We start from the raw sequence: 19,382 nt of genomic DNA, 5'->3' as shown, positions 1-19,382 counted from the left end.
ATCAACAAAACAAACAAGCAAGCAAAATATAACCAAAGACATTGAAATTAAGAACAAACAGACAGTGACCACAGGAGAGAAGAGAGGGGATAATGGTGGGGAAAGGACAAAGCGTTTAAGGAACAACTATAAAAGACACATGGACAAAACAAGGTGGGGTGAAAACAGAGGGGATGGTGAGGATGGCTGGGTGGTGGGAATAGGTGGGGGGAAAGGGCAGAAAACTGTACTTGAACGACAATAAAATTCAAAAGTAAAATTTTAAAAAAGGGAGAAACTGACAATAAGGCAGTCTTAGTATGTGACTGTAACCCCCCAAATCAATTAATAGATTTGCCAGACAGATAATCAACAATGAAACAGTGGCCTTAAATGAAAGGCTATATCAGATTAATTCAATTGATATCTTCAAAGCATTTCACCCCAAAGGAACAGAATATACACTCTTTTTCAGTGTGCATGAAACATTCCCTAGGATAGACCACATGTTAGGACACAAAAAAAGTCTCCATAAATTTAAGAAGATTAAATTTATATCAAGCATTTTCTGTGACCATACTGGTGTATAACTAGATATCAACCACAAGAAAAAAAAACTGAAAAACCAACAAAGACACTGAGGCTAAATATCATGTGACTAGCTCTTGGTGTGGCTCAGTTGGTTGGAGCATCATCCATAACCTAAATTTGCAGCGGGTTTGATTCTTGATCAGAGCACATAATCTAGTTTGAAAATTTGATCCCTAGTTTGGGTGCATACAATCCTCAGTCCAGGCATGTAGAGGAGACAACCAATCAATGCTTCTCACTCACATCAATGTTTCTCTCTCTCCCTTCCTCTCTCAAAAAGAAAAGTTGTCCTCAGGTGAGGATTTAAATTTTTCTTAAATAACACATTACTAAACAATAATAAATTAACAATTAGATGAAGAAAGACTTCAAAAGATACCTTGAAAGAAATGAAAATGAAAACACAACAACCCCAAATCTATGGGACACGGTGAAAGCAGTCCTAAGAGGGACACTCATAGCATTATAAGCCTACCTCAACAAACAAAAAAAACCTCAAATAAATAATCACATTTTATTCTTCAAAAAAAGAGAAATAGAACAACAAAAAAATCAACAAACCCCAAAGCAAGTAGAAGAAAAAATAATAAAGATCAGAGCAGAAATAAACAAAATAGAGTCTAAAAATAAAACAATTCAAAGACTCAATGAAACTGACATTTTCTCTTTGAAAAGATGAACAAGGGTGAAAAACCTTTATCCAAACTTGTCAATAAAAAGAGAGAGAGAGAACCAGAATAAATAAAATCAGAAGTGAAGGGAGAGAAGCAAAACAGAACCCAACAAAGTACAAAGGACTGTAAGAAAATATTATAAACAACTACATGCCATCAATTTGGACAATCTGGAAGAAATAGATAAATTCTTAGGAACATACAATCTTCCAAAACTGAATCAGGAAGAATCAGAAAATCTGAATAAAGAGATTACAAGTAGTGAAATTGAAGCAATAATAAGAAAAAAAAACTTCAAAAAAACAAAAATCCTAGACCAGATGGCTTCACAAGTGAATTTTACCAAACATTCAAGAAAGAACTAATACCTATCCTCAAACTATTTCAAAAAATTTGAGATGAGGGAAGCCTTCCAAGCTCATTTTATGAGCCCTGTATTATCCTTATTTCAAAATTAGATAAAGATACTACAAGAGATAAAAATTATAAGCCAATATTCCTGATGAACATAGATGCTAAAATATGCAACAAAATATTACCAAACCAGATGCACTAATACATTAAAAGGATCATACAGCATGATCAAGTGGGATTTATCACAGAGATGCAATGTTTGTACAATATTTACAAATCAATAAATGTTATTAATCACATCGACAAAGTGAATAATAAAAATCACATGATCATATCAATAGATGCCAAAAAAGCATTTCATAAAATCCAACACATATATACAATAAAAAAGACTCTGAGCAAACTGGAAATAGAAGGAACATACTTCAACAATCAAGGCCATATATGACAAACCCACAGCCACCATCATAGTCAATGGGCAAAAACTAAAAGTGTTTCCCTTAAGATTAGAAAAAATCAGGACGTCCGTTTTCACCAGTCTTATTCAACATAGTACTGAAAGTTCTAGCCACATCAATCATACAAGGGAACATTCAAATTAGAAAAGAAGAAGTAAAACTGTCACATTTTGCAGATAACGTACTATATTATGTACAAAACAATATAATTTCACCTAGAAGCTATTAGAACTGATAAATGAATTCTACAAAGTAGCAGGATACAAAATAAATATTCAGAAATGAAAATAAATATTCAGTCTCATTTTTTACACCAATAGTGAACTATCAGAAAGGTAAACTAAGAAAACAATCCAATTTACAATTACATAAAAAAATTACTTAGGAATAAATTTAACCAAGTATGTAAAAGAACTGTACTAAGAAAATTATAAAGCATTGACGAATGAAATTGAAAAAGATACAAATGAGTAGAAAGATATACTATGCTCATCAATAAGAATTAGCATCATTAAAATGTCCATACCACCCAAATCAATCTATAGATTTAACACAATTCCAGTCAAGATACCAATGGCATATTTCATAGAACTAAAAAAAATATTCCAAAAATGTATATGAATCCACAAAAGACCCAATAATCACAGCAATCTTGAGAAAGAAGAACAAAGTTGGAGGAATCATGCTACCTGATATCAAACTGTACTACAAGGAGATATAATCAAAACGGCATGGTGCTGGCATGGAAACATATAAATCAGTGGAACAGAATAGAGCATCCAAAAATAAACCCACACCTTTATGGTCAATTGCTATTTCACAAAAGAAACAAGAACATACAATGAGGTAAGGGTAGTCTACTCAGTAAATGATGTTGGGAGAATTGGACAGATATGTGTAAAAAAAGGAAGTTAGACCATCTTATTACACTATACACCACTCAAAATGGAGTAAAGTCTTAAATGTAAGACTCAAAACCTTAAAAATTCTTGAAAAAAAACATAGGCAGTAAAATGTCAAATACTCCTCTTAGCTCTATTTTTTCTGATATGTGCCCTCAGGTAAGGGAACCAAAAGCAAAAATAAACAAATGGCACTACATCAAACTAAAAAGTTTTTTCATAGCAAAGGAAAATACCAACAAAATTAAAAGACAACCAAGTGAATGGGAGAACATATTTACCAATGATACATCTGATAAGCAATTATACAAAATTTACAAGAAAGTTATACAACTCAGTGCCAAAAAACAAATAATCCAATTTTAAAAATGGGCAAAGGATCTAAATAGACACTTCTTTAAAGAGGACAAACAGCCCTGGCAGGCGTGGCTCAGTGGATTGAGAGCTGGCCTGTGAACCAGAGGGTTGCCAGTTGAATTTCCAGTCAAGGCACATACGTGAATTGAAAACCAGGTCCCCAGTAGGGGGTGAATGACAGGCAACCACACATTATTGTATCTCTCCCTCTCTTTCTCCCTTTCTTCCTTTTTCTCTAAAAATAAATCATAAATAAATTTTTAAAAAGTAAAAATAAAGAGGACATACAGATGGCCAATAAGCCAACAGGCATATGAAAAGGTGCTCAATATCATTAATCATCAGAGAAATTGAAATTAAAACCTCAATAAGGTATCACCTCACATCTGTCAGAATGGCTATTATCAATCAGTCAACAAAACGAGTGCTAGTAAGGAAGAAAGGAAAGAGAACCCTTGAGCACTGTTGAAAATGCAGATTGGTGTAGCCGCTTGGGAAAACGGTATGGGGTTTCCTCAAAAAGTAAAAAATGAAACTGCCTTATTACTCAACATTTCCACTCTGGGAATATATTCAAAGACATCACACTGATTGGAAAGGATATATGCAACCCTATGTTCATTGCAGTATATTTACAATAGCCAAGATTTGGAAGCAACTAAAGTACCCATCAGTAGATGAGTTGGTAAAATAAAACTGTGGTACATTTATACAACGGAATACTAATCATCTACAAAAATGAAGAAAATATTACCTTTTATGACAGCATGAGTGGACCTGGAGAGTATTATGCTAAGTAAAATAATCCAGTCAGAGAAAGAAAAATATCATATGATTGCACTTATATGTGGAATCTAATGAACAAAATAAGCTAACAAACAAATTAGAAAGAGACTCATAGACAGACAGCAGGCTGACAGTTGTTAGAAGTGAGGGTGGTTATGGAGTTAGGTGAAAATGGTGAAGGGATTAAGCAAAAAAAAAAAAAACCTCGTAGACACAAACCATAGTACGGCAATTACCAATGGAAAAGGGGATTGGAAGGAGGTGGAATAGAGTAAAGGGAGGATAAAGGAGGATGAAAGGATACTTGACTTTGGGTCATGAACACACAATACAGTATACAAATGATGTATTATAGAATCGCACACCTGAAACCTATATAATTATATTAACCAATGTTATGCCAATATGCTAGGAAATAAAAATCAATGTGCTCATTGATTTGATTTCTAGCGAGAGCTTCCTTCTTGTTTCCAAAAATCCACCTTCTCTTCATATCCTCACATGGAGGAGAAATTCCTTCTTTTCCTCTTCCTGTAAGGAAATTAATCCCGTCATGAGACTTCACCCTCATCCAGCCCTAATTACCTCCCAAAGGTCTCACCTCCTAACACCATCACATTGGGGGCTAAAGTTTCAACATATGAATTTTGTGGGGACCCAACCATTCAATCCATAACAGTTTTTAAGTTGCTGAAATGGTTCAGTGAATAAAATGTACAGGTGTAAATCAAAATGCACAGGAAATAGGTTTTGAAATAGGAAATAGGTTGTTCCTGTGCATCAAAATGCACAGGAAAAAGTAAAAAATAAAATGGATTGATTTGTATATTCATTTAAATGAATACATTCTATTAGAAAATACCAAGAATTATTCAAAACAGGGGACCCTGTCTAATAAGGAACTAATGACATGTGTAAGAAACAAAGACTGGGCTCCAACACACGATTACTGGTAATTCCTTCCTTCCAAAAACTTTCTAAGATATTTTTATTAGATATTTACCTTTCTTTATGAATTTCAATACACAAACCCATGTAGTTTAGCAATTATTTAATTAGGATCTACTCCAATTTGAAAATAAATAAATGTAAAGTAAAATTTATACTATCAAAATGAGTCCATGGAAACACATGTCTAAAAGTGAGAAAGAAGGGATTTAAACTGCTTAATAGGTAAGAATTTTTAAAGCTATGTAAGCAGCATTAGAGTGAAATAGAAGCAAGATACAGGGTTTCCCTGCCTGGAGAGCTTTTGAAACACCTGAACAAAGCACTTGTAGAAATTTCTCCAAAATGATTTCATGAATTTCAGCCAATCATGCTAGCACATGTCTACTTTGCCATTTGGGATCTTGAACATCCTATGCATGATGCAAACTATCAGCTTCATATGATGATTGAGCATTAAATCTTCCCAGTTTATTCTCAGTAAAAACTGAAATAAAGTCTAAAAATACATTGCGTTGTTTTCCACACCAAAAATAGAAGTCTTTCTTTTCACATGAGTGGTTCTTGGATTTCTTTCTAATTTAATTTACATTTTCCAACCACTTGGGCAGAGTCCTAATGCAAGTACGCATCTTAACTGTCCAAGTTTGTAAATATGAGCTATTAAGATGCACTATTTTCATTATGTGTTATGAATTATATAATATATACATTATATAATTGAATTATATAATATTTTTAACTTTATAAATCTTGTTCTTGGCTTGGGGATTTCACTAAGATTCTAAAACTGAGCTACTTTGTAATTTATTCTTTTCCTTAAAATTAAAACACTATTGTCACCAAAATGCTCTATGTTTAGTCTCCCCACTTCAATACCACAATATCTTTTCTCAAGGCCTGTATCTGCTCTTTTAAGAATCCTTAATACCAGCCAATAGGTGACAAACTGGAGGGAAGGAAAGACAATGCAGATAGAGAATGTAGTCCTATTTATGTTATTAAATTTCATCTTTATTATAACCCTAAAAAGAAGATACTATTTAACCATTTCACAAAGGGTGAAACTGAGACACATAAGTGTTTAGCAAATTGGCGAAGACCAAGCAGATAAGAAGTGGCAGAGCTCAAGTTCACACTGTAGGGTGTTCAACTTTCGCATCGCTGGGCAACACTGGAATGAGAGTTGTCTTGGGCCACACATTAAATACATCGCAACATTTAATCACACAAAAAAAAAAATCTCATGATGTTTTAAGTAAATTTACAATGTTGTGTTGTAGCACATTCATGGCCATCCTGGGATGGCATGAGGTCCACGAGACACAGGTTGGACACCCCAAAACCTATATCCAGTCCACTCCATCTTGCTTCTTTGAAGCACCTCTCATTGATCAACAATGTGAATAGTGGGTTGCATCAGCCAATCCATATAACACTGATTTGTGTGAGAGGAGAAAACATAATACTTGACAAAGAGGGGAACCTCTCTTTTTTTTAAGATTTTATTTATTTAACATTAGAAGGGAAGGGAAGGTGAGAGAGAGAGAAATATCAATGTATGGTTGCCTCTCAAGTGTCCCCTGCTGGGAACTGGCCTGCAACCCAGGCACGTGCCCTGATTGGGAATCAAACCATGATCTCTTGGTTCTCAGGCCCACGGTCAATCCACTGAGCTATACCAGCCAGGGCGGAACCTCTCTTTTTAATTAGGAGCTTATTGGGGAACCAAATCAGCATCTGAAAGCTGCCTGATGAGGGAATGATTCTGGATTTGGAAAGGCACTGTGGGCCTAGTCCTGCCCTAAAATTTGATGATCCTAAATTTGATCTGACCTTCCTCAATTAATGCTGAAGATTCATTACCCAAGTTTCTTCCCAAACACTCTGTACTAGGAGAGTCCAACCTATGGTCTGCTAGGTCTAAGCAAAACTATTTATAGGGCAGTCTAGATAAACATGCTTGTGTCACATGATACCCTACCCCGTCACATTCCACTGCATACAAGGACCTCCTTCTATAATGTTCCAGGTCCTTGCCTTTTGGTAGTGGTATGGCATTGAACAAGACCTACATGGTTTCTTCCCATTGACACTCACAGTCTAATAGAATACAGAGACAATTAGCACCACCAACTTTATAAAAATGCATGACTGAGAAATTTAACCTGTAGTGACCTAGTGCAAATGGATGGGCTATGTCAATCTGTGCTGAGTAGCCACAGTGTAATCCCCAACAAACCCGCATCTCAGCAATTCAGGAAAATGGACATCTAGGATTTCTTCTCCACAAGTCTCCATACCTAGACAGGTGCAATGGGGGAATATGAAAATGAATGAGAACCCTCCAGAGGCTCACAGTGCTATGGAAAAGACAAACTCACATACAGGTAAACCTAATGCAGGGTCTACTGAAACCTGAAGTATAATACTGGTAGTAACAAATACTACAGAAGACAAAGAAGGAAGAAACAAATGATGACGATGAGGGGGTGCCGATCTGGGATATGCTGCTGGAAGAGATATGTTTTGTGCAAGGCCTTACAGGTAAAAAAAATATCTTCTAAAAAGGAGTAGAATTTTGACACATGGAAAAAACTGACTTCTGGTTGTTCACTAAGGTTTTAAATAGTAAAGAAAACCAGTTTATTTTAGTGGCATTAACATTGCTAAGTTATCACCACCCACTGGTTCTTATTTACAGACCAGGATAATAACTTCCCTTTCAAAAAAGTCTGCTTGCTAATTACCAACAATATGCTTGGTAATAGGCTCTGGTTGATTTAAAATAGTGGTTTTCTTTTTTTTATTTCTTGGAGATTTTTGTTTAAATAAAATTCTATTTGAAACAACAAAGCCCTTTCCCCAGGTTCTTCCTCATACCTCACCTCTCCCCACTATAGCTCCCAAAGGGGATTCTTCAAGCACAAGTTTAAAACAACTAATATAAATAAAAACTGACTGCACAACTAGATGCTCAGACACAAACACTAACATTGCTTTAGATGTAGATAGAAACATTCCACAGAGCTCATACCCTAATGCATTTCTAAAAACAGTATGCATCACAGAAGGTGGCACATGGATGGTGGGTGTTACTTGTCTCAGGAAAAATGAGCTCTTCCTTGAATGTGCATCTTGCAATCTGAGTAGGATTTCTTACTTTTCCCATGGGACTGAATTTTGAGATATTTAGTGTCCTGATTGCCCTACCCCACCCATGTTGATTGGCCAAGGTTGGCCTATATTCAACCAGAGGCAGACCTTCCCTTTGAGGGTGTCCTATCAGAACAAAGGTTCAAGTTAGTTCTGACAGTGGAATTATTGAAAGCTCCAGTGAACACAGATAACAAATGCAGCCAATGGCAGCCATGACAAGGAAGTGATATTAAGCATCTGTCTCAAAGCACACTAGTAGAAGTAGAAACAATTTCAAGAAGGTTAAGCATGATCTTACAGGTAAGATACAAAGATACCTCAGGGAAGAAAAGGCTGTGCCCTCAGGCCTTTGAAAGTGATCAGAAGCCTGCAGACATGCAAATCAGTCCCTTTAAGCTGCCCAGAGCTCCACAAGGTCCTTTATTCTATTGTCAAAAAGCATGGAGCTTGCCCTGGCCAGGTAGCTCAGTTGCTTGGAGCATTATCAGGTAGGCACATACCTAGGTTCCAGGTTCGATTCCTGGTCAGGGTTTATACAGAAGGCAACTGATCAATGTTCCTCTCATATCAATGTTTCTCTTTTTCTCTCTCCCTTCCTTTCTCTCTAAATCAATAAACATATCCTCAGGTGAGGGTTAAAAAAAACAGTGGGGCTGCAAGTAACAGTTCATTCCTCTTTTCTTTTCTGGAAATATTTTATTTTACATTTACTGAGAATTTACTGTGCATGTATGAATATCATTGTACTTACTACTTCTGTCATATACATTCCTACCAGTTCTTCCCCCAATTTGATGACCACAGTTGCCCTTTAATGGCTTCTTAGTACATCTTTCTCCTCTCATTCCTGCTTCTTTTATTTTTCCTTTTCTTCAATTTCACTCCCTTTAGACATTTCTAGAACTTTCTCCAATAAATTATTCTATGTTGCATCTCTGATCTTTCCCCACATATAAAAGAATGTTTTAGTCTGTCTTTTTCTTTTAAAAGTTCCTTATAATCTTTCACTTCCTCCACTCTGCCCACCCACACAATAACCAGTACCTTTCACCACTCTGTCCCATCTTTCTAAGACTTAATGAAACAAAGTTGGATTGTGGGGGGGCACTTATTTCCACAGGTGTAGTCCTAAGTCGGATTTCTGTCCACAACTCCCCTGAAAAGGCTCTCCCAAATGTCATCAATGACACACTGTCCTCAAACTCAATTTTGTCTTTTAGTACTCACTGTCCTTAAGTTCTGCATGAGTTTACACTGCTATCTGTCTCTTTTCCTTTAAGTTGGGAGAAGCCATATTCTCCTGGTTCTCATCTCAGGGAGCCTGGTCTCTGTGTATAGCATCTGACTCTTTTCCTAGACCAACCGTGAATGTAGGTGTTCCTCAAACAGGTGTCTCGCTTCAGACATTATCCTTAAAAAACAACCCATTCAAAACATAACCTATCACAGAGGTGGCTTCTATATCATGATTTTTCCACTACAAGGAAAATAAAACTGAACTAAAACTGACTTAAGTAAAAGAGGAGATTTATTGGCTTGTGTAACTGAACATACACTTTAGGCACAATCTAATCTAGGGCTCCAAACATGTTTCCAGGACTTTGTTTCTCTTTCTCCATATATCTTAGCTTCAACTTATTATTAATTGCTCCATTCTAAATTAGTCTCCCCTTTTAGTCTCTAAATAGCTATAAGTATCTCACAGCTCACAGTTCCAGGATAAATCCAAGGAATATTATCTGAACCTTCCCAAATGAAATGTTTCCTTGCCCAATGTTCCACTTACTCTCAAATCTTACCTTACAATTCCCCATTACTTTGTCCTCTCTTCAGTGCTTTTAAGGCATGATTTAAAAAACATTTTATCCAGTATAACTTAGCACTTTCACAAAAACTGGCCCACCATTACTGGAAATAAAATTGTCCTTATCCATTTAAAATTTGGAGAGGGTTGGCAGTAGTTAGATTTAATCTTTATTGTATTTTTTCCATTACCATTTAGTCTCCTTACAACACCCTTTCCCCAGCAATCTCCACACTGTTGTTTTCTAGTTATTGATTCATAGTTCACATTTTCCATTATAGACCAATTTGAAAACAGGAATCTTATTTTCTTTAACTTTGCATTTTTCATAGTACTTGAAATAAAATATTTCATATATTAAGTCTGCAATGAATAACAGTTAAAATAAAAATAAACTAGTGTGAACACTCTAATTAGTTCAAGATTACTGCTGTAGTTTAGAAAACCTGAGGAAATTTTCAGATTCTCAACAGCAGCAGAAAATTAAACAATAGCCAAAAATATATCATAGTTCAGACTTTGATTGTTAGTCGAACTCTCCATAAGACAGAGAATTTTGACAGTTCGATAAAATGTAACTGGGAAATATTCCACAAAGAGAAGGCAGTAATCCTATAAGTGATTGTGGGAAAAATCTTTGAAGACTTTGGAAAAATAACCACCAATTTCTAGCAACCTCCTTTCAAGACACGCCCTTTGCTGTGGAGGCTGCTTTCTCTGGTACGGGTCTTCTCCTCAGGTGTGGAGACCTGGATTAGTTTGCTAGGGCAGCCATACTAAAGAACCACAAACCAAGTGGTCTAAACAACAGAATTATAATGCCACACAGTTCTGGAATCTAACTGTTCAAAATCAAAGTTCCGCTAGAGTTAGTTCCTTCTGAGGGTTGTGAAGAAGAATCTGTTCCACGCCTCTCACCTAACTTCTGAAGGTTGCTAGACGCCTTCGGCATTTCATGGCTCAGTGAAGCATCATTCTCATCTCTGTCTTCATCTTCACATAGTGTTCTTCGTATGTGTGCACACATATCTCCAAATTTTCTCTTCTTATAAGGACAAGAGTCATATTGGATTAGGGTCCACCTTTCTCCAGTATCACCTCATCTTAACTAATTACACTTGTAGTGATCCTATCACCAAATAAAGTCACATTCTGAGGTTCTGAGCACATATTAATCAGGGTTCTCTAGAGAAATAGAACCAATTATATATATGAAGATTTATTATAGGACTTGGCTACATGGTTATGGAACCCAAGAAGTCCCACAATCTGCCATCTGCAAGCTGGAGATCTGGAAAGCTGGTGGTATAAATCAGAGTGAGTCCGAAGGCCGGAGAAGCAGGGGAGCCCATGGTGTAATTCCCAGTTCAAAGCCAAAGGTTTGAGAATCCAAACCTCTGACATCTGAGGCAAGAGAAGATAGACATTCCAGCTCAAGAATTGGTTGTTGCCCTCTCACATTGGTGAGGGTGGATCTCTTTACTCAGTCTACTGAATCAAATCTCTTCCAGAAACATCCTCACAGATGAACCCAGAAATACTGTTACCAGCTATCTGGGAATTTCTCAATACAGTCAAGATGACACATAAAATTAGCCATCACAGAATGAGAATGTCAATGTATGCTTTTTTTTTGGGGGGGGGGGCGGTACAGATGAGGGGAATACAATACAAATCCATATAAGACTTAGAATGTCTTGAAAAGACTTTTTAAAATCTATCTGAAGTATAGAACTTGAAACTTCTTTTCTCACCATAGGACTCATAAGCATTGAAGACCAGTAGTGTCTGGGGCTCAGAGATACTGTAGTATATCTTGTCTGGGGGTCAGCAGCCCATGTGCAGGGATGACATACATACTTTCCAGACCTTCAGGCCTTCTGCCCTTGGCTCACCAGAAGAAGACTCTCACTCCTCTGCCCCTTCACTGATGCTAGGAACCATGTCTTCACTATTTTCAGAAAATAGTTGCATTATATCAAAAATTTATACACTCCTGTGCATACCCAACTTTTTAGTGAGCTAGGTTTCTCAGTGTGAGTCACAAAAGGCCTGTCACAGTGATCTCTGTGATTACAGATACAGGTTTCCAGGTCGAAATGTAAGGGGGACTCAAGATCTAGAAGTCAATAATTTCATCTCTTTGACACATATGTAACTGTAAAGGAAGTACATTCTGCAGAAGACTGACCACAGGGTCTGATTATGTAGAAAGCACATTGGCAACTAATTTCTGCTTTGGGCACAGTTTTGGTTTGAAATGTGTGATTCTGTTACTGCAGAGTCCAAGCATACTTTGGTGAAATGACCAATGGCACCCAGACCTACATACTAGAAAAAATAAATATGTAACCAAAAGGCAATGATGCCATGAACCAGACTTGAAACACCTCTGATCATTTCCAATGCCCCCCTACTGGATGTCTACGGAAGTTTAAGAGTGGTACAGCCTACCCTCTTCTCCTCGTGCACATGTCTCCTCCACAGGAACTCTCCTGGTACCTGACTGGGACATGCACTTGGACACATCTGTGCCTTTGCTCAAATTGTTCACTCCCTGGAAGGCCCTCCACTCTTCTTCCAACATCTCCACAGCTCTGCGTGTGGAACACTTCAGACTTATCTCTAACAACAATCTTTTAAACTGCACCTACATAGATACTTCCCCAACACTCCCATGCAGGGTCATTGTCCTTCCTTTCAAATCCAAATAACTTGTTGACTTGAGTGAAGGCACATTATTGCACATGGTTCCCCCTCACTAGATAGCCTGTGAACACTCACCAATACTTGAACAGAACTGGACAATCAGGTAAGATTTCTCCATTCTTACCAAACATCTCCCTCTGCACAGGCTTCAGGGGAAATTTCAAAGGCTAGTCTGTCTCTGATTGTCTGGCCAACCACAGGGCCCTCAGATCCACCCAGATCACTAGTGTGCTAAAGTGTTTTATGCCAGGAGCTTGCTTTTTTTGTAAAACTACCTATCCTGTTTTGTGCAGAGACCTCATCTACCCGTGATTACTTCATCTGGGAGACACCATTTTAATAATGTAATAAATGTACCATTTTCCATAGAAGTTTCTACACAAGCAGGTATTTGTTTACTCCTCAAATCCTTTTTAGAAAGTAGTGTGCTGGCATTTCTCCCTAATCAGCTGCAATTGTCCTTAAGCATTCAACTCACTATATTTACAAATTTGCAGCTGCAGTAAAACCTGCATGCTTTGGGATTTTTCAGACTGCTTTCCATACTTAATTATTGTGCAAGATACAAAAGCTGCACCTGGTTGTAGAATTGTAAATATCTTGGTGAATATGATTTCAGAAACATGGGGAATATATTTGGGCTTAATAGAGGTACCTAGATGATATCATTACCTTAGATAAAACTGTCCTTAGTTCCCTAGGATTAAAGACCCTATAATGTTCTCTGTGTCAGCAAAGGTTTTTCTGTACCACTGTCCAGCTTTAGCAGACAAGTGTCTTTCCAGAAAGACAAGTGTGGACTGAGGGCTGACAAGGGAGGCCGGAGACCTGGATTGTAGTCCTGACACTAGCACATAACAGGAGCTGCATGATTTGAACAGAGGACACTCATTTGGGTCTCAGATTCCTCACCAAAAAAATCAGGAATTTGACTCTATGATACTTAAGTTTATATACTAGAGTCTGTAGGAAGGTACTACTATTTCATTCAAAAAACTGAAAGCCAACTATTAAAAGCAATAAAAAGAAGATGATTGATTTTTCTAGACTTTAATCATTAAAATTGAGATACATGGTATATTTACTCATACTCTGCTTTATTTCAGAAGTGTATTTTATAAATTTCTTTATTTTATAAAATGATTAACAAGAATATTAAACATCTGTTTTATCATCATTGACAGCTTTCCTATTATATTATATTGAGTAACACAGACCACTCTTGTCCATGGTTGCTTTCGTACAGTTCTAGTTACTCACAGTCAACTGCAGTCTAAAAGTATGAAAAGAAAATTTTGAGAAATAAACAATTCATAAGTTTCAAATGGTGTTTCCTCCTGAGCACCGTGACGAAACCATGCATCCTCAAGCTCCATCCTGCCTGGAATGGGAATCATCCCTTTGTCCAGTGTATCCATGCTATAGACACTCCCTGCCCCTTAGCCACTTAGTAGCTACCTCAGTTGTCAGCTCAGTGACAGAGACCACATTCACTGAACTTTTATAATACTATATCACTATAATTGTTATATTTTATGATTCGCTGTTGTCAACCTCTTACTGTGCTTGACTTATAAATTAAACTTGATCACAGGTATGTATGTATAGGAAAAACCCAGCATACATAAGGTTCGGTACTATCTGCTAATTCACACATCCAGTGAGAGTCTTCAAACATTTCCCCCATGGATGAGGGGGCACTAATGTGTTGAATTTAATCATTAAAGTTGAGAAGTAAGGGATTAAAATTTTAATACATTCATAAGTGAATTGCTTTAGTCATTGACAGATTTAAAATTTATAACTGAAAAAGCTTCTACTTTAATATTATGAAAATGTTGCTGTTGCTGCATAAATGTATGCATATTTGTTCAATCTTGTTTCACTTACAAATGTTAGGTAGAGGTTAAGTTTTGGACCTCCTTTTAGTTGAGGTAAAAGGCCTTGACTCCTTCTTTAGCAGTTTCACTAATATTGTCTTGTGAGGGCTCATCCATTTGACAATGACCGTGAAAATTTCGTAATAGCTGGGGCTGGGCAAGTCATTTTTTCCTGTGGAAGATCTTTGGATGTCAGGACAGCTATTTTTGTCACTAAATGTGTTAAAATTACAACTAAGTTGGGAGGCTTACTTTGGCCTTAGATGAGGGGTATCAAATTCATTTTGACCAGGGGTCACATTAGCCTCAAGGTTGCCTTCAAAGGGTCGAGTGTAATTTTAGGACTGTATAAATGTAACTACTCCTTAACAGTTAAGTGAGAGCTCAGTGTTGCCGCTGATAGAAACAAGGTGCAGGGCTAGATAAAACAAGGTGTAGGGCCGGATTTAAAAACTCGGGTCCAGCCTCAGCAGGGTTCAGGGTCCCTGAAGGACGAACGGCACAGGCGAATGAAGAGTCAGACACCCGACTGGATGCCAGAGAACAGCCAGCCTCTGTGGGACTGACCGAACTCATAAAGTTTGATTTAGGCTTTATTTTTATAGAGATTGTTGTGTAACATTAAAGGAACAGGTGCATGGCATGATTAGTTAAGCAGAAAAAACAAATACAGAGGTAACCAGGAAAAGTACAAGAATTTCCATAGTTTCAGTTATGTTAAACAAAAGTTGTTTTGACCAGGAGAGCCATTAATCAAACAATATGAACTAGCTCTATGTACAGAGTTTGAATGTCTTATTGTTTATTAAAGGTCTTAGAATTTGACATGGGGCAAAAAGGTACGCTAGACGGAGCAGAGATTAGGAAATTTATTATAAGCCTTTGTGATGTCTAACTTAACTATCTATCTTTCTGTCCAAAATGTTTCTCTATGTACTATGGACTTTAACTCCTTGGTAATTGTTTCTACGTGTTTAGTTTGTGGTATCTAACAAGCTTCTCCTGTTTCTTTGCCTACTAAATTCTAATTAATATATATTCCTGTTCGAGGTAAAGGAGGGGCTGTTACTCCAACTTTTAGACATTCAGGGGCTATTTCATTAGAGGGAACTTTGTTCTCTGGTCAAGAAATTATTTTGTACAACTTTATTGGAATTATGAACCTGAAACACAGGTGCCTAACAATCCCACCACCTTTTGATTACCAAAACAAACATGTAAGGAGAGATAGACAGGAAATCCAGCCACAGTTGCCTCTGCCTTGCAGATGCATCTCAACCATCCTGACCTTGTCAAGGGACGGTTGCTGGCCGGCTCCCGATACTGCACAACATATTCCACTGAGGCAAAGAACGAAAACAATTCGGGGTTGTGCAAAGTGGGTGAAATTTCATAGACAATCTCTGAATCACATCAAATATCAAAAAGGAACCATAGCCTAATATAAACAAACAAATAAATAAATAAATAAATAAAGACTTGTAAATTAATTTAGGAGCCACAGCTAGCATTTTAGAAACAGGAGGATATGGACTAAGAGACAAGAGAATATGGAGAACAGTGACAAAAATAAAGCATTTTATAAATAGCCATGATGTCCAATGCATGGATTTAATATCCAATATATTTATTTTTAATGTTTTATTGATTATGCTATTACTGTTGTCCTATTTTCCCCCCTTTATTCACCTCTGCCCCTCACACCCCCTCCCACCCCTTTAGTTCATGTCCATGGGTCGTACATATAACTTCTTCAGCTTCTACATTTCCTATACTATTCTTAATCCCCCACTGTATATTTTCTACCTACTATTTATGCTACTTATTCCCTGCACATTTTTCTCTTTTTTCCCTCTCCCCAACACTGCCGATGACCCTCCATGTGATCTCCATTTCTTTGATTCTGTACCTGTTGTAGTTGTCTGCTTAGTTTGTTTTCGTTTTTGTTTTAGGTTCAGTTGTTGATAGTTGTGAGTTTGTTGTCATTTTACTTTTTATAGTTTTGATCTTTTTCTTAGGTAAGTCCCTTTAACATTTCATGTAATAAGGGCTTGGTGATGATGAACTCCTTTAACTTAACCTTATCTAGGAAGTGTTGGGAACTTCCCTGCCTGGTTTCAGAAGCAGTAACCCACCATGGTTAAGGCTGAGAAAGATACCTTGGGACTATAAGCCACTAAGGAGACAAAGCTTATCTTCCTGGCACGGGTGCTGCCTCCGTCCCCTTTAATTTACCCTGCTTGTCCCCGGACAGATGACTGGTTATCCAATGATGGGTAAGATTCTTCAAGGGAGGGATGACCTATGACAGGCATGGTCATTAAGGGGCCCTCAGAGAAAGACTTGGAGGGCTATAGAAAAAAGGATTGATGAACCTTCACCCATCCCCATTCTGTCTGCAAGAAGTTTCCTAATCTCTTGGCTGCCTTCCTTCCCCTGCCTGACTTAAGCCTCAAACAATTAACAAAGGGTGGTGCAGCCCTGAGCAGGAATAGGCAGTTCCCTGGGGCAGTCAGGCCTAAGAGAGAATGCATAAAATCCTGTGAAATCTGCTTTGCTAAGAATGCCCTCAATTTCTTGATAAGGGTCCAAGCAAGAAATGAGTTTGTTTCCCAAAGTTTTATGGCCCTTTAGCTAACTGACCCTGACTCAGAATAGGCCTTCATATAGTTCTTTGAATGTTATCTATTGTTTGATACTTACTGCCTGACAATGACTGATGAGCTTTACATGTATTCCTGTGCAAACTGAACCCAATAAAAGCACATTGAGGAACAGGCTCCTGACCCTTCTTCTTTGAGAGATTGCTACCTTTTTTCCCCAAGCAGATCATGTCTTGATAGACTTATTTTCATCTTTGGCAGATAGGGGTGGGGCTCTGTGGGTGGAGGCCCCCCCCCCACAAGGAAGCACTTTATCTGCACTTTGATTCTAAATAATACCTTTTATGAGTAGATTAATCTTGGAATATCCAATATATTTAACTGTGTCTGTATATCTTGACTTCTTCCTGGAATAACATGTATTTTTTTTAAAATGGGCAAAAAATTGGCTTAAATGAAGGAACCCTATATGCATTTGGTTTACATTTGTAGCACATTTTAAATTGCCTTTCACATAAATAAAAATACATTCACAGGGAGGCCCCACCTCTTGCCCAACAGACTCAGAAACCCCTTGTGTTGCTCATATCTGCCATTCTTCCTGCAAGACAAAAAGGCCAGACCATGAAGGACCCTCCCAGCAATTTTTCAAGAGTCCCAGGGTGAGGAGCTCAGAGGCCCAGTCCCTTCCCCAGGGCGGGAAAAAATAAAAATAAATAATTGTCATATATATATATATATATATATATATATATATATATATCTCTATATACATGTATAGATATAGATGATAGATAAGATATAGGTGATGATATAGATATAGATGATATATAGATATATAGATATAGATATAGATGATATAGATGATATAGATATAGATATAGATGATACAGATATCCCAAGTAAAGAGCATAAATGCAGAGATTCATTTTTATTCAAATTTAACCCTGGAAGATCAACATAAGCTCTGAGCTGCACATTAGTTATTCTTCATCAATTTTAATTTAGAAGCTGTCTGTCTCTTCCTAACTATCTGAAAATATCATTCCAATTTTTTTCTGTACAGTGAGTATGCATTTGGGAAATCTTGCTCCCCAAGCAAGCTCTTGGAGGGGTATACTTGCAAACTTGTACTTCATCACTGTAGAGAAAAATATAATGTTATCTCTAGACCTAGCAGTCATTAGGTGAGGAATTGATTACTCCTGAGACATTTCATTCTCCTTCCCTGGCTGCCCAAAGTGTAATTGCTGCTAAGCAGAAATGAAGCCGAGCTCCAGCTCTCTCCAGATGGTTCAGGATATTTTATCAATGGAAAAAATTAAAAGCAAAGATAAGGAAAGGGAGAAAGAGGAAACAACTGTAAACAGCATAAACAATAAAAATAAGGACTTCTGGCCAAGATGAAATTGTATTTAGATACACTTGGCTTCCTCACACAACCAGAAGAAGGACAACAACAAATTTAAAAGCAAAAAACAACCAGAACTGCCAGGAAATCTAACTGGAAATCCAACAACCAAGGAGTTACAGAAGAAATATTCATTCAGACTGGTAGAAGGGGTGGAGACAGGCAGCTGGGGCAGAGAGGACACATGGCAAGGTGACAGACAGGGTGGGCAAGGTGGTGGCTGGTGGACTGCACAGTCCAACATTCATGTGTAGATAAGCCAGGAGGAACAACTAGGGAGCAAGACAGACCTTGCAACCCAGGGTTCCAGCACAGGAAACTAAAGCCTGAAAACCTATGGCTATAAACACCTGTAGGGGTTGTGGTGATGGGAGAAACTCCCTGCCTCATAGGAGAGTTTGTTGGAGAGACTCACAGGGTCCTAGAACATGCACAAACCCACCCACCTGGGAATCAGAACCAGAAGGGCCTAATTTGCTTGGGGGAAGCAGGGGATGTGACTGAAAGTGGGCAAGAGCTGAGGAAGTGGAATTGTTCCTTCTCTGACCCATCTTCCATATACATTGCCACAATGTGGCAATGTGGGTTGCCCCACCCTGGTAAACATTTAAGGTTCTGCCCCTTACAATGTAGCAGGTGTGCCAAGGCAAAGAAATATGGCCCAAATGAAAGAACAGATCAAAGCTCCAGAAACAGAACTAAGTGACAAGAAGATAGTCAATTTCTCAGATGCAAAGTTCAAAAAACTTGTAATCAGGATGCTCACA

The sequence above is a fragment of the Artibeus jamaicensis genome, unplaced genomic scaffold (assembly GCF_021234435.1).
Source record: "Artibeus jamaicensis isolate MK-2021 breed Jamaican fruit bat unplaced genomic scaffold, CSHL_Jam_final scaffold_916, whole genome shotgun sequence".
Classification (NCBI taxonomy): Eukaryota; Metazoa; Chordata; class Mammalia; order Chiroptera; family Phyllostomidae; genus Artibeus; species Artibeus jamaicensis.
This window is presented reverse-complemented; position numbering follows the sequence as displayed.